Genomic DNA, 24,674 nt, shown 5'->3' with positions numbered 1-24,674 from the left:
CCTATAGAAATAAAAATAATGAATGATTTTAATTTTATTTAAAATAATTGACTTATTCAAAGAACAACAAAAAATATATATTATAGGCCTGATCAGCCTCACATTTTGTTCCTGTCAATCATACACGCGATGTCAACCAATTAAACTGCATGAGGGAGGGCCGAGCCAACTCACTCACACACACACACACACACACACTAGAGATGCAGATCGGGTGGATGACGTGACGAAAAATAATATTTTAATTAAATTCGGGCGGGTGGCAGTTGACACCAATCAAGTGAAAAAAGTTTGCCACTAAGCAAACCTGCAAGCTATGAGCCCAGCTGTCAGTACTATTGGAGGATGCCGCCCATTAATTAGATGTGCAAGGCAAGCAGGCAAGTTTTCGGGTTGTTATGGACAATTAAAAATGTGAATATTGACGTTGCACTAGCGGTGGACTTTCAGCGAGTTAAAACATTTATTTTTTAAAGAGCCGTATGTGTGCGTACTGGGAACATAATAAAGACACCTGGACTTGGTCGAGACCAAAAGCCATATTTGGCAAGACCAGTGGCCGAGACCGAGACAAGTCCGAGTCCGAGACAGGTCCGAGACCATAGAAAAACGGTCTCGAGTTCGGACTCGAATCCAAGACCGGACTCGAGTACTACCCTAGTGTGAACTAGGGCTGTGTATCACCAACAATGTCACGATACGCATCACGATACTAAAGCCACAATACGATACGTATCACGATATGGATAAATTTGGAATTTAAAATTCTTTTGAGCAGAGTTTAGTAACAGTAATATGTGTTTATTGAATAACCAGTGTTATAACAGTTGTGATAACTGAAAAACTATTTTGTTTTTGTCATTAAAAAAACAATGACTTAAATGAAATAAAGAAATAAAATAAAAATGTCTGAAATGTTAGAATGGCTCTTCCTTTTGCTTTTAATGTTTCTGCCTCAGTAACTGCAATGACAATTATATGACACTGAAGCATGTTAACAAGCTCAATGACTAAACAAAACTTAAAACACATTCCATAAAAGCAAAAACTGTAACATCTTAAATTTAATTTAGTTTCCTCAAACTCTTTTACACACCTAGTATTTAACTATTTGGTCTTAGGTGTTGGAATGTGCACCAAACAAATTTATAATGATTGCATCTTCAGATTTTTATGCAGAAACAACAATTGATCGACATGCTCAGGGTTAAAGGAAAACTCCGGTCAATTTTAACATTGAGCTCATTTTTTTGTCAATTTGGAGTGCTGTCAATACAGAAAACAACGACAAAAATCGGTGTTGCCTACACCGTGTTATCTCTTTTCAAAATTTGCACCCTGTTGACTTCAATGGGGCAATATATAAACCTGCTTTTAGCCTCTTAACATCCTTGATGTGTCATTACAAGTGCACAGGTCATGTGAGTCATGTGAGCACTCCAAATTGACAAAAAAATGAGCTCAATGTTAAAATTGACCGGAGTTCTCCTTTAAGAGCACTCCTCTTTGCTGTAATTATATCTCATACATGCATACATGCATTATATCTCGTACATACATGCTAAGTTTGATAGTAAAGGAAAAACAGACTGGTGCTCCTTCCACCAAATGAGTGGATCCTCTGTAAGAGGTAACGGCTCTGCTTCTCTGTATTTCTTGACTTCAACCTCTGCCTGATTATACAGTGTCAGAGGTGATTGTTGTGTTTTGGGAGGGGAAAATGCATCTCCAAACAAGTCCTCAAGAGCACATGTCCACATTCTTTGTCTTGCAGGGTGGTGACAGATCTGTCTCAGCATTCTTTCTGTTCTGATCTGCTTCATTAATCTGGTCCTGAAATAATCATAACATAACATTTGTAATTAATAACTTGGTAACACTTTACAATAAGGCTAACAAAGATTCGTGATTAGTTCATTTACATCTACAGCATTTATTAATCTTTGTTAATGTTAATTTCAACATTTACTTTTAAAATTTTGTTAACATGAGTTGATGCACTGTGAACAAACAATGAATAGCTGTATTTTTTTAACTAAAATTAACAAAAATTAACAAATACAGTAACAAACGTGTTGCTCATGGTTAGTTTGTTAGTTAATACATTAACTCATGTTTAAATGAACCTTATTGTAAAGTGTGTATTGTAAACTCATGTAGCCCATATTTTGTAGACCACATAATAAAAATTTATATTGTTCTAGAACATATTTGAGTTGGTAGGCCATACAAAAAAAAACATACAGACATCGGTCATCAACTTATGCTCGGGAAGACCAAGTACCTTTTGCTTCTCGTGCAGGACATGGCAGGCGATTGTACTTTTCCTAAAAAATGTAGTGATGCTCCGAACTCTTCCGAGAAGACGGGAAACTTTCGGTAACTTCAGAGCGCGTTGAGCAGCCAGATTCAAGTAGTGAGCAAAGCATCTCACATGAACTAATTTGGCTAGTTCTGCAGCTACTGACATGTTAGATGCATTATCAGTCACAAGCACTGGATCTTTGTCTTTTATTCCCCATTCGTGCATCACATCATTTAGCAAATCTGCGATGTTTTCTCCGGTGTGATTGTCAAACATCACTCTAGTCTGCAGAACATGTGAGACAAGTTCCCATTGTGGAGAAATGTAGTGGCATGTTATCGTAACATACGATTGTGTTGATCTAGATGTCCAAGCATCGCAGGAAATGGAAGCTCTCTGTGCAGAAGAGAGTGACAACAGAACGTCTCGCTTAAAGGGATACTTCAGGATTTAGCATTAAGCTTTGTATTAGTAGAAAACCTGTAGTATTTTCGAATTACCGTGCTTTCCATCCTCATATCCCCCTGAGACAAGAGATTTATGTATTTTTTGTCTGGAAAAAATCCTCCGATGACGCAAAAATCGTCTTTTTGCGTCATCGGAGGATTTTCTGGCCAGAGGTTAAAGACTACATGCAGTAGAAGGCGTTGTTCCGCATGTTTTCAGCCCGCCCATAGAGGGTTGGATCTCACTCACAGAATGTACACGCAGTCAGCCGTCTTTCTTTGGAAGCTAAGCTAGCAGGCTCTTGTTCTGCGAAGAAAGCTGAGTAGTAGGAGAAAGCTGAGTAGTAGGGGTTACCATCCTCCTTTTCCCGGACTTGTCCGGCGGCGAGATCGTTCAAAATGTCTGGGATTCGGCTTTTGCTTTCTGCAGTCACCATTCATTGTTTACATGCACACCTTTTGTTTCAATCTAGCTGAATTCATTCCGATTGGTGAATCTGAATGTAGTGTTTACATGAACGCTAAACAAGTGATCGGTTGATGTGCGTTTTACCATTGCTAAGAAAATTCCCGCTCCTCCGTGAGAGATGCGAGGACCGGCGCGTCTCAGTAATGACGCCACCGGCCTCGCGCCGTTCTCCCGCGGCCGTCAGCCTCGTCCTGCTCGCCACAGTAAACATGATGAATGGCGACTGTAGAACGCAAAAGCCGAATCCCGGACATTTTGGCCGATCTCGAAATCCCTGGCAAACTCATCACGGAGTCTCAATAGTAGCCTAGCCTTGTTGTTTGTTTTCAACTGCGCTCTCTTACCGGTAGGCGTGGCTTGGGAGTGGCCTCCTAGGGCAGCAAGCAAGTGCATTCTGGGAGTTGTTGTCTTTCATCCACATAAGCCAAAAATAAATTTTCTGGCTTTTCTCAGTCTAGAAAGCTCAAAATTCAAAAATTTCTTCACATTTCTTCTACTTAAAAGACCTATTTTAAATACACATTCATCTTTCCAGAGGTGAAGTATCCCTTTAACCTCGTCATTAAGCGAGGGAACCGGGGAATAGCCGTTTCTGTTAAAAACTGACGTGTTGGTATTGTGTAGCGTGGCTCACACTCGTGAAGAAATTGTCTGAAGCCATTATTCTCGACAAAGCTGTATGGCCGTAAATCCTGACATTTAAAACGCATTAATGCATTTGTAATCTTTTGAGAGTGCTGCGACGTGGGTAAGAGTTTTGAGATAAAAGCATCAGGCAACGTTGGCTGCTTCTGAGATGACTGATATGTGTTACTACCTGCTGCAACCAGGGCTGGCAGGTCTGGATGATGTCTACCCATATGCAGAGAGAGGTTTGTTGTGTTGCCGGAGTATTTAACTTTTGTTTTGCAGATCTTGCAAATTGCATGACTCGTGTCCAATGTCTGACTCTCCCGTTTAGCGTAAAAACCTAAATTCTCCCATATTTTTTATTTTACTTTTGTCAGCTGTGGAAAAATCCTTTTATCCATTTTGAATGTCTCGCGCTGCGGCTCGCGGCTAAAATGGCGCAAATTAACGTCACTTGATAATTGGCTACAATCAAAAGCAGGATAGAATCGATACGTCAGCTGCTGTATCGATACACGCATCGTCAGGAGTTCATGACGATGTATCGCTGTATCGATATTCTGAGCACAGCACTAGTGTGAACATTACTTAACAAGACTAGACAAGATTTTAAACTAAAAACAGTAAACGTAATGCAATATTTACCAAGGCACATTTTTTCATTGTGTATGGGAATGTGTTGAGGTGCAAAAGTTTTGGAGGAAAGTTACTCATTATATATCTCAATTTACGACTACCCCTATATCTTTAAGCCCGATAATATGTATATTTGGTATTTATGTAGACAATTATTCTCTGCCCAACAAAGAGAAAAAATTGGTGGATTTGTGCCTACTACAAGCCAGGCGTTCAATTGCCCTTTGCTGGAAGGATACAAGTTGTCCTTCCCTTGGACTTTGGCTAAAAAACCTGATTTCCAGTTTGGCCCTTGAGAAACTAACATATGTTATTAAGGGAAAGTCTTCTGAATTCTACGAAATTTGGGATATGTTCTTGAGATTTGTCAAAGAAGGTGATATTGAAGAGGCTATAGATGTGTGAAGTTGTAGTAAATGCTTAACAGAAGTGTATAATTTAAACCATTGTCTATGGATTTATTTATTTATTATTATTATTTTTTTTTATTTATTTTTTTTTTATTATTATTATTTATTTATTATTTTTACTAACTGCCTGGGTTATTGGGAAGGGGAGGGTTGTGAGTAAGTTATATTTGTATTTAAGAGGACTATATCTGTTCTTTTGTTAAATGTGTTGTAAAATTCAATAAAAAATATGTTTGCAAAAAAAAAAAAAAAAACAGTAAACGTTTTGGCTGTTTATTTACACGACAACAGTGTTTTGGGGGCCTGTGCAAGTTTTTGAAAACGGTAATGTTATAATTTCTGTGTAAAGTACCAAAACACAAATTTGTTCAGTCTATAGACGTGTAGTTTTTCTTTACAAAGTGACAGCACCAACTACTGGCCTGGCATGAATAATACAGTGCTTTTAATCGTTTTTGCGGATCCGTGTGAATGGTAATACTTTTGACAACATTGTAAAAAAAAAAAAAAAAAAAAAATTTTTTACATTTTTAGTACATTGTTGTCGTGTAAATGTACCCTAAGATTCAAAAAGGCCTGCACACTCTAACAATGAAGGAAAACTGACAATTGCGAGATAAAACCACTACTTCAATGAAAAAACGGCAAACGTTTTGGTCACATGCAATCTCATTGCCTAATAAACAATACTCAGTGCCGGAGCCATCTTAACATAAGGTTTTGGTTATTCTTCAGATATTCAAGGAATTATATATATTTGGGGTAATTCCTTGAATATATATATATATATATATATATATATATATATATATATATATATATATATATTATATTATATTATATATATATATACATATATACATACATATATATATATACATACACTCACCTGAAGGATTATTAGGAACACCATACTAATACTGTGTTACTACTAATACTGTGTTAATACTAATACCCCCTTTCGCCTTCAGAACTGCCTTAATTCTATGTGGCATTGATTCAACAAGGTCCATATTGATAGGATAGCATCTTGCAGTTGATGGAGATTTGTGGGATGCACATCCAGGGCACGAAGCTCCCGTTCCACCACATCCCAAAGATGCTCTATTGGGTTGAGATCTGGTGACTGTGGGGGGGCATTTTAGTACAGTCATGTTCAAGAAACCAATTTGAAATGATTCAAGCTTTGTGACATGGTGCATTATCCTGCTGGAAGTAGCCATCAGAGGATGGGTACATGGTGGTCATAAGGGATGGACATGGTCAGAAACAATGCTCAGGTAGGCTGTGGCATTTAAACGATGCCCAATTGGCACTAAGGGGCCTAAAGTGTGCCAAGAAAACATCCCCCACACCATTACACCACCACCACCAGCCTGCACAGTGGTAACAAGGCATGATGGATCCATGTTCTCATTCTGTTTACGCCAAATTCTGACTCTACCATCTGAATGTCTCAACAGAAATCGAGACTCATCAGACCAGGCAACATTTTTCCAGTCTTCAACTGTCCAATTTAGCCTCTTTTTCCTATTTGTAGTGGAGATGAGTGGTACCCGGTGGGGTCTTCTGCTGTTGTAGCCCATCAACCTCAAGGTTGTGCGTGTTGTGGCTTCACAAATGCTTTGCTGCATACCTCGGTTGTAACGAGTGGTTAAGTCAGTCAAAGTTGCTCTTCTATCAGCTTGAATCAGTCGGCCCATTCTCCTCTGACCTCTAGCATCAACAAGGCATTTTCTTTGTAAACCCTAGAAATGGTTGTGCGTGAAAATCCCAACTGACTGAGCAGATTGTGAAATACTCAGACCGGCCCGTCTGGCACTAACAACCATGCCACGCTCAAAATTGCTTAAATCACCTTTCTTTCCCATTCTGACATTCAGTTTGGAGTTCAGGAGATTGTCTTGACCTTGACCAGGACCACACCCCTAAATGCATTGAAGCAACTGCCATGTGATTGGTTGATTAGATAATTGCATTAATGAGAAATTGAACAGGTGTTCCAAATAATCCTTTAGGTGAGTGTATATACAGTATATATATATATATACATGGGGACTTGTCAAAAATAGCAGCTTTCAAAAATGGCAGCATCCATGCAAACCAAAGTAGTGGTATAATTTAAAATGAATTATTAAAATGTAGATGTTCAGATCAAAGAAACCTAAAATGGTATTCAGCTTGGTGAGCTTAATATTTTATCTAATATACTACATACAGTATATGATGGGGACAAAATTACTTTTAAAGATTTACAGTTTAAAAAGCTAACAAGCTAAATTAAAAAAGTTATTTAGCATACTATAGCTTAATACAACTGTCAAACCTCATCAAGACTTTTTTTATATAATAGTCATGAATCATCTAGTGGTACAAACAAAGAATGATGCTTGATCAGGGTTGTAATTAGTGAAGCTATAATTTCACATGACTCTTACTTGTCACTCCAGTCACCGTTCCACTCGCCTCTTCCCCAAGGGTTCAACAGTCTCACCAGCTGAACTGGTTTTTCTTGGCATGATACCTGTAGAATACATAATGACATGACACTTTTAATGCAAAATGCTTGTAATAAAAGTCTTTAAAACCTTAGTGTGGGCTGTGTGTGGGCTTGCCATTTCACCAGGGATTTCACGAGTTCACACGTACATGAAATTAAGTCAAGTCAAGTCAAGTCAAGTTTATTTATATAGCGCTTTTCACAACACAGGTTGTATCAAAGCAGCTTCACAGTAATAAATTAGAACAATACATCAATGTTTGTTTCTAGTGGAACGTCTACGTTCGGTAATGCTGATCAATAGTATCGTTGATTGATTAATTAAATTAAATATCCCCAAATACTACTAAACTGTAATGGAATATTTTGTTCAGGAGACATCTGTTTATTTGTTAGTCTCGCCACGGTGTTAAATAAGAACTTAGGATTGTTATGGTTGTTTTCTATTAGTTTGCGTAGATGCTCAGCCCTGGCCGCTTTTAGGGCCTTTTTATAACGTGACATACTGTCTTTCCATGCGATTCTAAAGACCTCTAAGTTGGTTTGTTTCCATTTACGCTCTAAATTACGGGTTTCTCTCTTTAGAACACGCGTAGTATTGTTGTACCATGGTGCTTTACTTTTCTCTCTGACCTTTTTTAATCTAATGGGCGCAACAATATCCAATGATCCACAGAGAATGGTGCTCATAGTGCTAGTTAATTCCTCAAGTTCATCTGTTTGTTTGGGTTCACTGAGCAGCTGAGACAGATCCGATAAGCTGTTTGAAAAATTATCTATGGTGGATGGAAGGATTGTTCTGCCTAATCGATAACGTGGCGCAGCATGATATATTACAGGAGTACGTAATATGCAAGTTACCATGTAATGGTCAGTGACATCGTCACTTTGTGGAATAATATCTATATCGGTTGGATCGGTTCCATGTGATATAATTAAATCGAGTGTATGATTAAATCGATGAGTCGGTCCGGTAATGTTTTGCTTGACCCCAAAGGAGTTTAATAAATCTGTAAACGCAGCCCCTAACGCATCATTTTGATTATCTACATGGATATTAAAGTCTCCAACAATTAATGCTTTATCGAAGTTAACTAATAGGTCTGAGAGAAAATCTGCAAACTCTTTTAGGAAATCAGCGTAAGGCCCAGGCGGTCTATATACGGTAGCCAAGGCTAGAGATAATAGGGATGTTTTTCGAACATCTAAGAGCGTAACATTTAGTACAAGTACTTCAAATGAAATAAACTTATAACCCGTTTTCTGAGTAACATTGAGAAAATCTCTATAGATTGTTGCAACACCGCCGCCACGACCATTCAGACGGGGCTCGTGCTTATAGGAGTATCCTGCTGGAGTAGACTCATTTAAACCAAAATAATCATTTGGTTTAAGCCAGGTTTCAGTAAGGCAAAGTACATCGAAGCTATTATCTGTGACTATTTCATTTACAATAACTGCCTTAGGTGTGAGTGATCTAATGTTTAGAAGACCTAGCTTTAAAAATTGTTTTTGATTACCAATAGCAACATTTTCTGGTTTAATAACAATTAGATTTTTTCTAGATCCTGCAGTAGATTTATGATTTGATCTCACTAAACGAGGAATAGACACAGTTTCTATGCAATGTTCTACACTATTTATATCAGTTAAATTGGTGCAGCAGAGACTATGATTTGGACTTTTGTTTACTAGTCAAAAGGTATTTAACATTTTGGAGATGTTATCTGACAGAAGATCCGATCCGAATCTGTTTGGGTGTAAGCCATCAGCACGGTAAAGCCTAGGACGCTCCCAAAACAGATTCCAATTATTTACAAAGAGAAGTTTCTGCTCATTGCACCATGACATTAACCATTCATTAAGCGCAAATAATCTACTAAACTTTTCATGACCTAGTCGATACGTGGGAAGCGGTCCTGACACAATAATCGTTATATCAGGCGATGTGCTGCGTACCGTATCGATCAGATTCCTGAAGTCTTTCTTCAAAACCTCCGTTTGGCGCAGTCTGATGTCGGCCCCTCCCGCGTGCAGGACAACGGTTCCGACGCGCTCGTTCAGAATCTCGGGAACGTGAGCAGCGATTTCAGAAACACGAGCACCAGGAAAGCAGTGACTATGCACCTTACTTTTATTTAACGTGACGTGTACGTGTCGAACGATGGAATCGCCGATGATCACAGCATCGCGTTCTGTTTCGCGAAGAGGGGAGAAGCGGTTTTGTGTGGATATCTCGAAAACCGGGAGGGTCGGAGAGAGTTTTCTTGGTCTAGACCTGACTCGCGACTTCCGCTGCGGAAAAATCCAGGCTTCGTGATGGCATGTTGGAGCCGGAGTGAACGAGACCATGGCTGATCGCGACCTCGACGTTCGGGACCGATGTTGAGGAACGCACGGAGTAGACGAGGTCGGAGTCAGCGGGTTAGTAACATTAATCTCTGATTTGTGTGCCTCGGCACGTGATGTTTCGAGAGCCAAACGCCGGTCTATCAGCTCGGCTTTTCTTACTAAAAGGTCGTGGATCTGTTTCTCAACAGCTTCCAGCTCAGACTGCACCGCGTGCAGCTCAAATGTGTCCTCACCTGCACCAAAAGGTAGACTACTTACATTTGATATATTCGCCATTTTAACAGATGGACAGTAAGTTAAGTTAGCAACGACGCTACCAGTGGTGCTATCAATATTAATACTAATTTATGGCTTAAGTCTTGGATATAATCCGTCTTTTCAGTGGTACGGGTGTAGAGTAGACGCACGATAGGCGAAAAAATGTTTGTTTGTAACTTAAATGAGTGCGGAGAAGACGCGTTCAGCCGTGATCCACGGACGTAACCTATAAGAGTATCCAGCGTTGGATCACAAGGCTTGAGACGCGTCTGCTCAACAATCCGCGTTATAACTATGAGGTGAGGAAAAGTAGAAAATGTTCGTTGTAAGTGAGTTTAAAGAGAAATCAAGAATTATAAATCAATCAATGGAGCTCCAAAGACAACGACGCGACGCATGCGCATTCGAAACAGGAAGAACTTCACCCTAACTAATTTAAATTACATGTAGTAATTTATGCATATTTTGGCGTGCTGTCCGGGAGAGGGCTGCGAGCACGGAATTTGGCCCAAACCCAGAGTACTCCCCCCTTTTGACTGGAATAGAAAACTAGCCAAGAGTGAGGTGATTGGGTGGTGGAGGGATGCTGTGAAACTGTCATGGGACAGAGGTGAGGGAAGGCTATATTTATGCCGGCTTTCTCTTGTGCTGATTGGTTGATTACCTGAATGTGCTCCTCCCAAACCTTGTTACATAAAATTTATTATATATATATATATATATAGTAAAATAACCTATTTACCTCAGGACTGAAGTGACTACCGGTAAACACCATCGACCACAACATTATTTTGAATTCGAAAATTATGTTGGCATTAGTGGAATTGCACTAACATGGTTTAAATCAGGGCTATTCAATTAGTTTCATTCGAGGGCCGCATTATCAAATCGAAAAGTTGAGGTTGGCCGGTGGGTTGGTTTGGGGGTTTATCTTATTTATTGAAACATAACAGTTTCAATAAATAAGTTAAAGTAACCCTAAAAAAGTGTGGTATATTTACTTGGAAATGTGGTACCCAACAGCAGCCTATGCATATATATAACCATAATAAATAAAAAACTTGATAATTTACAGCTGTGTACAACTATTTTCCTTGGAACAAATAAATTATTTATACAAACTTGTAGCTGTTGGTGAGAAATAATAATTATTTTATTTATAATTGTTATGCTTAAATGAAAATATTCTGACAGTGAGAATTGTTAACCACAGGCTACTCACTCCCACTGTATAAAAAATGCCTAAACACAAGTTAAAAACTATACACACCTTTACAAAGAAACTGACATAATTTCATAACAAACATTAATTATATATTCCTCTACCCACCTAATAAAACTAATGCAATATAAATCACTATATTTACTATATAATATTATAGTATATATTTACTATATTTATTTATTACTACATAGTATTCAATATAAATATTGCACATTTCTGCCCAACCATGGTAAATTACTACAGTAAATTCATGGTAAATGAACTTTGTAAGGGTGATTAGGGGATTTAAAGTCTTCTAATTTCGTTCATGCCACAATGTTTCTCCTGCTTTCCTCATCAGTCTTGTTGGGAATGTTGAGGCTGTTTCATCCGATTTAATACTAATTAAATCATCGAGTGATTTGTGGTTTGTAACAGAGAGGTTTCTGTCGAACTGAAACGCTTCCCACTGGTTGTCGCAACGCTGTTTAATAGTGTCCGGGACCGGGAGTAAACGCAACTATGTGCTGGGCCGTGTTGAAACAACTAGTGAAACAACTGAAAACATCGCTATTTGTTGTTATACTGTACTGACCGAGAAACCGCTTCAGATGATTCAGTGACGGAGCGGTCCGAATGAATCTGAATAGTTTTAGACCGTTGTGCAAGCGCGTTTAGAATCGAACCAAAAGAATGATTCATTCACAAAATTTGGTATCGCTGGTTCAGTCGACATAAATTCGGGACACATATAATAACTGCTGAAATATTCGCACGTAAAACGTTTCTCCGGTCAATCGGAGCAAGTATCAAACTGAATTAGCCACACCGCCAGGAAAAGAGGAGGAGGGAGGTTGGTGCCGTCGGGCCGCATGGAGATGATTGGCGGGCCGCATTTGGCCCGCGGGCCACCAATTGAATAGCCCTGGTTTAAATCATACTTATCTGACCGTTATCAGTTTGTAGCAGTAAATGAAGAGATGTCATATCGATCACAAGTTCAGTGTGGAGTACCACAAGGCTCGGTACTAGGACCATTGCTATTCACTCTGTACAAGCTACCGCTACCCTAGGGATATATCATTAGGAAGCATGGAGTTAGTTTTCACTGTTATGCTGATGATACTCAGCTCTATATTACTTTGCGCCCCGACGAAACGCACCAATTCACAAAATTAATAGAATGCATAGCTGATATAACAATTTGGATGACTAGTAATTTCCTACTACTTAACTCTGAAAAACCAGAGATTCGAATAATTGGACAAAAAAACTTCTTCACTTAATAACCTAGAATACTGTCTAACACTTGATGGCTGCTCTGTCAAGTCCTCGTCGTCGGTTAGGATCCTGGGTGTGCTCTTTGATACCAATCTTTCATTTAAAAGCCACGTTTCTAGCATCTGTAAAACCGCATTCTTCCATATTAAAAATATATCTAAACTATGACATATGCTTTCAATAAAAAATGCGGAACAGTTAGTTCATGCGTTCATGACCTCAAAGCTAGATTATTGTAATGCTCTACTGGGTGGTTGCCCTGCACGCTTAATAAACAAAGTCCAGTTGGTCCAAAACGCAGCAGCTCGAGTTCTTACCAGAACCAGAAAGTATGACCGTATTAGCCCCGTTCTGTCAACACTGCATTGGCTCCCTATTAAACATCATATACATTTTTAAAAATTGCTGACTACTTACAAAGCACTAAATGGTTTAGCTCCCCAGTACTTGAGTGAGCTCTTAAAGGGACACTCCACCCATTTGCATTAAGCTTTGCATTGTTAGAAACCCAGTCATACTATTGAATGGTCGTGCAACACTCTCTCATTTTCCCCTGAGACGGGAGAAATCCGTAATTTACCTTTTACACTTCCTCCTACAATGACACAAAAATCGTCATTTTGCGTCATTGTAGGAGGAAGTGTAAGAGGGGGGGGATTTCTGTTGAGACTACAAGCACTAGTTCCTTCCTTCACTCACGCTACAGATCAGTGGGTGGGACTTTACTCTCTGAAACTGAAAGCAATATCCTCCATCTTGTTTGAAGCTAAGCTAACAGGCGCTGTGGAGACAGATGTAAAGTAATGACAAAAGCGGAGGAGAGTGCTCAATATGATATAGAAGAAGAGGATTTCGGAAGTCTGATGCTTGAATCAGGTGTTTGTGGCTACCTATACAAGCCGCATTATAGCGAAGAGCAGCCGAGGCAGAAGACCTGCCTGCCGCGGACGAGGAGCCCGGACCGGCTCGAGTTAGGGCGGACTGATGGCGCCGGTGATCTCACTATGCAACTACGAACACAGAGATAGAGTCCGTCTGCAGCAAAGAATTTCAACGATGACAATTTCTCCTGGACGAAATCTCTGAATCAGACGAGGACACGGACGTTTGTGTTGAGAACTATCCTAGTTTCGCACCGCATATGTTCTGACTGAACATCCAGGTACCATGCAATAATTCACCTTTTCGAAAGAAATACAAACGAGGAGTAATGCACTAATGAGTTCGCCAACTAACTAGACATTTTGTGTGAATGTGAAATGAATTTCAAGCTCTGGTGGTAGCTAGCCTTGTAGACGGAAGAGTGTTTTCTCCAAAGAGTATAGAAGCCCAAGAGGCGAAACTCTGTTGTGTTATGGGTAACAGTCTGTAGATGGCGCTGCGGAGGCGCGTCCGCCATTATGGACTGAAAGCTGCTGAAATCGTTAGCGCCAGTCAATGGCAAAATCCATTTTAGTAGGTGTTTATAGTTCATGTGTGCACTTGCTAGATTGCACATCTTTTTTGTACCTTTCCGCCTGTAATAGGACATTCATAGATTATTTTTCTTGCCATTGAAACGTTCACTGTGTAAAATATTAGGGGAGAGTGGGGTGAGTTGTGCCAGTTTTTACTCAAAGTGACTTTAAAGTGAGGCCATGGCAGTAATGCCTTCAACTTAAAGGGTCATTTCACCCATTTGAACATTGTTTTTTATTTAAAGTGGGTCATATATGTAGTCGAAATGTAAAATAATTTTTGAATTTGGTGCCTTCGTGACCGAGAAAAGACAAAAAATAACTTCAGAACGCATTTGTATGAAAGACAACAACTCCCACAATGCACCACATTGCACAGCTCCGCAAGCCACTCCCACTAATCCAGAAAGCGCATATCTGCCTATAAGAGAAATCACTCTTCCAGCTACAAGGCTAGCTACTACCAGAGCTTGAAATTCATTTCACATTCACACAAAATGTCTAGTTAGTTGGCGAACTCATATAGTGCATTACTCCTCGTTTGTATTTCTTTCGAAAAGGTGAATTATTGCATGGTACCTGGATGTTCAGTCAGAACATATGCGGTGCGAAACTAGGATAGTTCTCAACACAAACGTCCGTGTCCTCGTCTGATTCAGAGATTTCGTTCAGGAGAAATTGTCATCGTTGAAATTCTTTGCCGCAGACGGACTCTATCTCTGTGTTCGTAGCGGTTCGTAGTTGCATAGTGAGATCACCGGCGCCACCAGTCCGCCCTAACTCGAGCCAGTCCGGGCTCCTCGTCCGCAGCAGGCAGGTCTTCTCTGCCTCGGCTGCTCTTCGCTATAATGCGGCTTGTAAAGGTAGCCACAAACACCTGATTCAAGCATCAGACTTCCGAAATCCTCTTCTTCTATATCATATTGAGCACTCTCCTCCGCTATTGTCATAACTTTACATCTGTCTCCACAGCGCCTGTTAGCTTAGCTTCAAACAAGATGGAGGATATTGCTTTCAGTTTCAGAGAGTAAAGTCCCACCCACTGATCTGTAATAGGTCTGTAGCGTGAGCGCGCCCCACCCTGGGAAAGATGAGAAACTAGTGTCTGTAGTCTTAACAGAAATCCCCCCCTCTAACACTTCCTACTACAATGACGCAAAATGACGATTTTTGCGTCATTGTAGGAGGAAGTGTAAGAGGTAAATAACAGATTTCTCCCGTCTCAGGGGAAAATGAGAGAGTGTTGCACGACCATTCAATAGTATGACTGGGTTTCTAACAATGCAAAGCTTAATGCAAATGGGTGAAGTGTCCCTTTAAGGATGTCCATATATTTCAGGATGTGGTGCATCCCTGAGAACAATAACTTTGGATCTGAAATAAATTGTTTCAGAAATATAGCTCTTGGAAAAAAAGTGGTCTCATGGCACAACTTGCCCCTGGTGCGGGGGAAGTTGTGCCTTTGTGGGAATACATTGGGGGTAAATTGTGCCAGTGATTTCTGAAGTAAAACAACATTTTAATGTTATGAACCATACTGCTATATGAAAGCAAGATAAATTCAATACAAAATTACTAATTTAAGGTTTATTTAGATATTGTCACCCTGGAATACCATAGCATGCGTTTTTCCTACTATGGTCAATTGCATAGGGATTTTGTATTGAACATAACTCTGCATCACAGTGTCATAGAGACAAGGGGGCGGGCTCATTTTACTCAGACGACCAATAAGTCTCTCAGGAACATTGTGAAGCTATCAAGCTATGCCCTAGCAACCATTTAGAGCACCATAGCAACACAATATATGATATTTGTGAATCATTTCAGGCAAAAAGGCTTTGGCAATAGATGCCTGTTGACATAGCGCTGTCTGTCAATTATGTAACATAAGAATAAAGTGACTAGGCTAATTTCTAAACATCCTATTGTGACATAGGCCACTTAAAAACGGAATAAAACTTCTCTTTAATAACATAGTGCAAACTCAAAACTGAAATCAGTGTTAGCTAAATTAAACAAATAACAGGCAGGCCCAAGTAAAACAATGATGAGGCATGCCCATCTCCTCACTTCTCAAGATTATCCCCTGTGAGTATGTAGGTCTAGGTGGTCTGGATCTGGCACAACTTAACCCAGGCCCTTTGGCACAAATCACCCCGGACCCACAAGTTTGAAAAACTAGCATGATCCAGCAGTTAAGAGCTAACATCATGCTAACTGTATAGACTCATTGTGTAGCCTACTAAAGCACTAAAACATGTGTGAAATGTTTTCAAACTTGTCTATAATTGTTCAGACACTACAATCAAAAAACCTTAATCATAGAAATTTTACTTTGAAAGGGAAAAAACAGTTTTTTGCACTAAAATATGCTTAACTCTCATGCCATGTGTCTCTCTTCTTTGGAGGACGAGTAAAAGTGATTGCTTTTCAAAATTATGTGGTCACATGACCAATTTCTTCTATGGTTTTCCAGAAACAAGGGTGGAACTACTTCCCCCCCTGGCACAAATCACCCCACTCTCCCCTAACTGTCTTTAGAAATGTTCATTTATATAAAAAAAAAAAAAAAAATTCAAATCATATATATGGTGATGTTCACTAATTTCAAAATCAACATTTGAATAAATATCTTATTACTTATATCTAATTACTGTGTGTCTGCCTATAGACAAGCCTATATTATTTCATGAATTTCTGTTAGTCATATAAAAAGGAAAATGCATATAGAACAAATATTGATAGATTAAAGTTTTGCACTTTTAGATATGAGTTTTCATATTTAGATATGACGGCCAGAAAAAATTAAGTTATGTTAAGTTTTTATGTTAAGTTTTTCAGTGCCATTGACTCCCATTATTTTTCGGCGTTTTCCTTCAGTTTTCAGTCCATAATGGCGGCCGCGCCGTCACGTCATGGGGGCAACTATGCCTATGGAGTGTTCTATTGAGTTTCGCCTCTTGGGCTTCTATACTCTTTGTTTTCTCTTATAGGCAGATTTGCGCTTTCTGGATTAGTGGGAGTGGCTTGCGGAGCTGTGCAATGTGGTGCATTGTGGGAGTTGTTGTCTTTCATACAAATGCGTCCTGAAGTTATTTTTTGTCTTTCCTCGGTCACGAAGGCACCAAATTCAAAATTTATTTTACATTTCGACTACATATATGACCCACTTTAAATAAAAAACAATGTTCAAATGGGTGGAATGCCCCTTTAACGCATTATAGTCCTTCACGGCTATTGCGATCTCAAAATTCTGGCCAGTTGATAATATCAATAACTTAGAACATCAAAATCGACTGCTGGTGGTAGATCCTTTTCCTATTTAGCACCTAAACTTTGGAACGGTCTTCCTAACATTAAGCGGGAAGCAGACACAATCTGTCAGTTTAAATCTAGACTAAAAACGCATCTCTTTTACCTGGCATTCACATAGAACATTATACATTTATATTATTCAAATCAGTTAAATGATTATTAGACTGCATAGATTAGGTCATCCGGAACCGAGGACACTTCCTATAACACCTGATGTACTCGTTACATCATAAGAAGAATGGCATCTACGCTAATGTTAGTCTTTCCGTTTATTCCAAGGTTTACTGAAGTCAGCCAGATCCGGGCCATATGCAGATCAGATGGTGGATCTGTGCCTGGACCCATCCACAATGCATCCCTGTCTCCATACCGGCGTGATGACTCTGACCTCCAACCAGATGGAACTGGATAAATATTGTGAATGCTCTGATCCAGTCTAACTTCTGACCTGTAATGCTGCCTGAATCATAATCATACACTGTTCGTTCGTTGGGCAGAGGAGAACTGGCCCCTGACTGAGCCATTGTTTCTCCCAAGGTTTTGTTCTCCATTCTGTCACCTGATGGAGTTTTGGTTCCTTGCCACTCTTGCCTTGGCTTTTGGCTTGCTTAGTTGGGGACATTTAATATTCAACAATATTATTGATCTGCCTTACTTAAGGTGAACGATGATGCTGTTTTCTTCTAGAAACAAACTTTGTTGTATTATTTTCATGTTATTACTGTGAAGCTGCTTTGATACAATCTGTATTGTAAAAAGTGCCATATAAATAAATGTGACTTGACTTGACAATACTTTGAGTTACATAAAGTACAAAACATTATTTCAAGAAATTTCTCTTGCCAAATCACAGGCTTGACGTAAGAGATACACAGGAATGAATCATGCAAACTGAACAAAGGACATATCAAAGTGTGGAGCTCATGCTGAATACATCTGAATGCAAAAACGGTTAATAAGAGAACAAAGCAAGTATTGTTGTAGTTCAGGGGTGCCCAATCCTGTTCCTATAGTATAGGTCAAACCTGCAGAGTTCAGATCTAACCATGATCTAACACACCCGTCTGTAATTATCAATCGCTCCTGAAGATCTAAAATAGCTGGTTCTGTTGTGTTTGATCAAGATTGGTGCTGAACATTGCAGAAAGGTAGATCTCCATGAACATGATTTGGCACCCCTGTTGTAGTTAAACACCTGTCTTTCTATAAAAATCAACCTCAGGCTTATTGAAAATTTTCCCAGGTGGTTACATGTGAAGACAGGTCCCAGAACAGAGCCTTGAGGGCACTACTCAGGAATTCAACACAAAGTTAAAGTGCAGGAGGTTTTAAAACTAAAAAAAAAAAAATCTATCTATCTATCTATCTATCTATCTATCTATCTATCAGATAGTCTGATGGCACTGTGATCTGACATTTGATTCTGTGCAGACTTATCTTGTAAACCCCTGTCACTGAATATGCATGGCCTTGAACAATGCCCAGATGTTTTCTAATATGGTATGAAAAAAGACATACTGTATCAATAATGCTGCCAGGTGAACATTGTTTTATGTACAGCTAATGCTCTACTGTACATTGTTTTCTACATCTTACATTGTAGAAATGTACACTATAGTAATTTGTATTGAACATTGAAATAAAATCTTTAATGCAAAATACTTCAGTGACAGTGTTTTAGATGGACATGGTGATAATCTGTCACGGTAATGAAAGGACAAGCCTGAGGTCACTGCTTACCCCCACAAAGGTGCTACACGCCATCAGAGCCTTTGCTTTTGCTGCACGGTTCATCAGGCTCCACAAATCAATAGAAACTTTTGCTGTTTCAAAGTGCACGTGGATGCCACCAGTGAAGTCCAACAGAGCCTAAGATACAAGACCAGCTTGCATGTCAGCATAGGAGCCACACACCCTGTAAAAGCCATTCTACATGTCAATATATACAGTGGACCAACAAGCCTTTAATGACTGATTCTGTGGGATTACTCAAATTGTTGATGATTAAAATAGACCAGGGGTGTCCAATCCTCCTCCTGGAGGGCCAGTGTCCTGCAGAGATCAGCTCAAACCCCAATTAAACACACCAGCTAATCAGTGTCTTACTAGGTGTAACCTCTCCACCCAGGTCCTTCTCATCCCGCTCTGTGCGGGTCTCGAAGCCTCTGCAGGACAGTGGCCCTCCAGCACCGGGTTTAAACTGTTATCATTGTGACAATGTCCAATCCTTCCATCTGTAAGGCAACTTCAGAACCAGGATACATGCAAAACATAAAAAGGGCCAAAATCTCTTGTAATTATGGTTAAATAATATTTAGTAGCACTTTATGGTAACACTTTATTTTACAGTGTCCTTGTTACTTACCATAATAACAGTAAATTATGCATAATTACATGCAACTAACTAACCCTCAACCAAATCCTAGTCCTACACTTACCCTATAGTAAGTACATGTAGTACGTACTCATTGTAGCAATTACAATAACTGGGTAATAACTAGGTACTAACCCTGACCCTACCCCTAAAACTTAACCTTTACCCATGTAGTTATCTTATATTACCAGAGCTGTCTTGGGTAAGTACACTGTAAGTACGCATATACTGTAGAATCAAGTGTAACCTAATGTTTGTATGTTCAATGAACAAACATGCTTTTATACTATGAAAGAAGAATCATTTTAAGAATAAACCTACTTGGCATAAGATTTCTCCAGCAAGGCAGGCCAAAACTCATTAGATGTGTTTGAATGAACAAAAATGAGCTCGCCATCGATTGTTGGCAGTTTGTCATCAATGACAACGTCAATCCATTTCCCAAACCTCCAGAACTGTATGAATAAAGCAGAAGGTTTAAGGACTGATCATTTGGTTTCATAAAATGTATTTAAGTTATTATGAAAAAGACTAAAGAACTATCCCTGCATAATTTTCACCAAATGACTGGCCAACTGGCATGACCTGGTCCATGACATCCTCCTGAAAGGTTAAAGCTCCAACTGAAGCAAGAAACCAGCAGTCTCCTAAGGTAAAAGCACAAACATAAGCAAAAATAGATCTTTCATTGAGTTAACAAAAGGCATTCTGGTCTATATGGAGTGATGTTATTTACTGCATACAGTATCATTCAAAACCAACACCTACTGGAGTATGTAAATAAACACAGATATAAACATACCTAAATAAGATCCTTGGGAATAGTCAAACCTGGAAACCCCCTTAACAATGAGTTTAGGGTCTTTCACTATTTCCTAGAGAGAGAGAATAATCAAATTAATACATTATACAAAGGAATTTGCCCTAAGGATTTGGGAACAACAGAAGACATTTAGACTTGTATATTGTATTTTGAATCTGCTTTCAAGACTCTAAAAGTATATTCTCTAAAAGATACTCCAGTATCTCTCCAGTCTTGGTCTCTTTGCACTGGCTCCCTGTGGAGTTTAGGGTGCAATATAAGGTCCTTTTAATGGTTTTTAAAGGTTTACACGGACAAGCCCCTGTATATATCTCCGAGCTATTACAGCATCACTGCTCCATCAGACCATTAAGATCGTCGCAAAGCTTATTGTTACAGGTTCCGAAATCTCGCCTGAAAACAAAGGGAGATCGAGCCTTTTCGGTGGCTGCATTGAGGCTTTGGAATGGCCTCCCTGTTTACATTAAGTCTTGCGATTCCATTGAAGATATTAAGTCTATGTTGAAGACATACTTATTTTCTGTTGCTTTTAACTGTTATAGCTATATGTGGTATTGAATGATTTGTCTATTGATGTTTGTTTTTAATGTTACTGAAATGTGGAATCTGTAAAGCACTTTGGTCAACTCGTGTTGTTTTTAAATGTGCTGTAGAAATAAATTTTTGATTGATTTGATAAAAGGCACAGAACGCCTCTAGAGGATCCTTTTTCAAAACAATAATAAAGGCGTAGCTTGATGATGCCGTGACTGAACGTGGAATCATGGGAGTTGTCTTCTTCACCTCCACAGCCTTGAGCTGATTGATGATTAATGATTGAGCTATTGTGTTTATTTTATTAACATTACTGTGGTATGAAGCAGGGCGGGGCTGAGCAAACATGTGCAAACATGTTACTCGCGGTAAATCGAGAAAACAAGAGATTCACGCAATAAGACTAACCGTGTTGAAAATTATTCGTTTTCTGTCAACATAATGATACGGGCTGTTACACTGGTTAAAATACCCGATTTCTCTTGATTTAAACATTGTTGGAAACATTTGGGATCATGATGTGATCAAGTATGCATCAACAAAATATATAACATTATTTTAGTGGTTTTTGGACATTTTAATCCAAAATGTTGTGTCCAATCCTGCTCCTGGATGTCCAGTGTCCTGCAGAGATCAGCTCAAACCCCAATTAAACACACCAGCTAATCAATGTCTTACTAGGTGTAACCTCTCCACCCAGGTCCTTCTCATCCCGCTCTGTGCGGGTCTCAAAGCCTCTGCAGGACAGTGGCCCTCCAGCACCGGGTTTAAACTGTTATCATTGTGACAATGTCCAATCCTTCCATCTGTAAGGCAACTTCAGAACCAGGATACATGCAAAACATAAAAAGGGCCAAAATCTCTTGTAATTATGGTTAAATAATATTTAGTAGCACTTTATGGTAACACTTTATTTTACAGTGTCCTTGTTACTTACCATAATAACAGTAAATTATGCATAATTACATGCAACTAACTAACCCTCAACCAAATCCTAGTCCTACACTTACCCTATAGTAAGTACATGTAGTACGTACTTATTATAGCAATTACAATAACTGGGTAATAACTAGGTACTAACCCTGACCCTACCCCTAAAACTTAACCTTTACCCATGTAGTTACCTTATATTACCAGTGCTGTCTTGGGTAAGTACACTGTAAGTACGCATATACTGTAGAATCAAGTGTAACCTAATGTTTGTATGTTCAATGAACAAACATGCTTTTATACTATGAAAGAAGAATCATTTTAAGAATAAACCTACTTGGCATAAGCTTTCTCCAGCAAGGCAGGCCAAAACTCATTAGATGTGTTTGAATGAACAAAAATGAGCTTGCCATCGATTGTTGGCAGTTTGTCATCAATGACAACGTCAATCCATTTCCCAAACCTCCAGAACTATATGAATAAAGCAGAAGGTTTAAGGACTGATCATTTGGTTTCATAAAATGTATTTAAGTTATTTTGAAAAAGACTAAAGAACTATCCCTGCATAATTTTCACCAAATGACTGGCCAACTGGCATGACCTGGACCATGACATCCTCCTGAAAGGTTAAAGATCCAAGTGGAGCAAGAAACCAGCAGTCTCCTAAGGTAAAAGCACAAACATAAGCAAAAATAGATCTTTCATTGAGTTAACAAAAGGCATTCTGGACTATATGGAGTGATGTTATTTACTGCATACAGTATCATTCAAAACCAACACCTACTGGAGTATGTAAATAAACACAGATATAAACATACCTAAATAAGATCCTTGGGAATAGTCAAACCTGGAAACCCCCTTAACAATGACTTTAGGGTCTTTCACTATTTCCTAGAGAGAGAGAATAATTAAATTAATACATTATACAAAGGAATTTGCCCTAAGGATTTGGGAACAACAGAAGACATTTAGACTTGTATATTGTATTTTGAATCTGCTTTCAAGTATATTCTCTAAAAGATATTCCAGTATCTCTCCAGTCTTGGTCTCTTTGCACTGGCTCCCTGTGGAGTTTAGGGTGCAATATAAGGTCCTTTTAATGGTTTTTAAAGGTTTACACGGACAAGCCCCTGTATATATCTCCGAGCTATTACAGCATCACTGCTCCATCAGACCATTAAGATCGTCGCAAAGCTTATTGTTACAGGTTCCGAAATCTCGCCTGAAAACAAAGGGAGATCGAGCCTTTTCGGTGGCTGCATTGAGGCTTTGGAATGGCCTCCCTGTTTACATTAAGTCTTGCGATTCCATTGAAGATATTAAGTCTATGTTGAAGACATACTTATTTTCTGTTGCTTTTAACTGTTATAGCTATATGTGGTATTGAATGATTTGTCTATTGATGTTTGTTTTTAATGTTACTGAAATGTGGAATCTGTAAAGCACTTTGGTCAACTCGTGTTGTTTTTAAATGTGCTGTAGAAATAAATTTTTGATTGATTTGATAAAAGGCACAGAACGCCTCTAGAGGATCCTTTTTCAAAACAATAATAAAGGCGTAGCTTGATGATGCCGTGACTGAACGTGGAATCATGGGAGTTGTCTTCTTCACCTCCACAGCCTTGAGCTGATTGATGATTAATGATTGAGCTATTGTGTTTATTTTATTAACGTTAAATAAACGTGTGGTATGAAGCGGGGCGGGGCTGAGCAAACATGTGCAAACATGTTACTCGCGGTAAATCAAGAAAACAAGAGATTCAGGCAATAAGACTAACCGTGTTGAAAATTATTCGTTTTCTGTCGACATAATGATACGGGCTGTTACACTGGTTAAAATACCCGATTTCTCTTGATTTAAACATTGTTGGAAACATTTGGGATCATGATGTGATCAAGTATGCATCAACAAAATATATAACATTATTTTAGTGGTTTTTGGACATTTTAATCCAAAAATCGTACATATTGTGCCTTTAAGATGCCTTGCCACAATTGTAAATAAAAATATGTTGGGAAATGCTACATGTAAACCTGTTCTTACAAGCCCATTTTGCAACATTTGATGATGACAATAATATTCAAGTTCTTTTAGATCTGTTCAAACAATAATGTCTATATACTCTTATTGAAAGTTTCTGAAGGTCTGAAGGTGGAAAGTCAATACAGGTAACTTACTGATGGCCTCAACCATTTGATTTGTTTCATATCCAATCCAAGTTTCTTCTTTGGGTCAATGGAGCTGCTGTCTGAAGGGAACTTCTCATCAACATATCTCCTGTTATTGGTGAAGCAGCTCTTCTTCAACTCCTGGCAGTCCTGATCCAAGAATTTCAAAGGGACGTCAAGAGTGCCCGTTTTGTCTCTTGTGGGCTGTTCATCCCCAGGTATTCTGTTCACACGAGGTGGAGGCATTTTTACTGCTGTAAAAGTCAGATTTTTGGAAGACACATCCTGATAGCTTTTAAGAGACTTACAATATAATAAGTGATTAAATTTAATTTAAGCTATAAATTATATACTTCACCTTCAAGGATAACAACTCACCTAATTGAGCAGTTTTCTCTTAGGTTTGACCAATTCTCTTTTGTTCTGCCCTATACACTGTAGTGCATTGTAGTCTCCCGGAGGAAAAATTTTATTCGTTCGTTGCTATAGAAGAGGAAGAATTTACTAAACTCGTTAAATCATCTAAATCGACAACATTCGAGATCGGCCTGTAATTGACTAATTCTGTAGGATCAAGT

The 24,674-nt window shown here is 38.9% G+C and overlaps 1 pseudogene across 1 annotated transcript; it reads right to left on the bottom strand.

The window, feature by feature from the left end:
- Positions 1-7,330: 7,330 nt before the first annotated feature.
- LOC308707698 (calpain-1 catalytic subunit-like) lies at positions 7,331-24,342 on the bottom strand (annotated as a pseudogene). The gene is made up of 6 exons: positions 24,106-24,342; positions 20,443-20,515; positions 20,181-20,287; positions 19,962-20,095; positions 19,007-19,181; positions 7,331-7,420 (listed from the first exon to the last, which is right to left on the bottom strand). The product of its transcript is annotated as a calpain-1 catalytic subunit-like (transcript).
- Between the last annotated feature and the right edge of the window lie 332 nt (positions 24,343-24,674).

Source organism: Scardinius erythrophthalmus (genome assembly GCF_964197995.2).
Source record: "Scardinius erythrophthalmus genome assembly, chromosome: 19".
In the NCBI taxonomy this organism is placed as follows: Eukaryota; Metazoa; Chordata; class Actinopteri; order Cypriniformes; family Leuciscidae; genus Scardinius; species Scardinius erythrophthalmus.
This window is presented reverse-complemented; position numbering and strand designations above follow the sequence as displayed.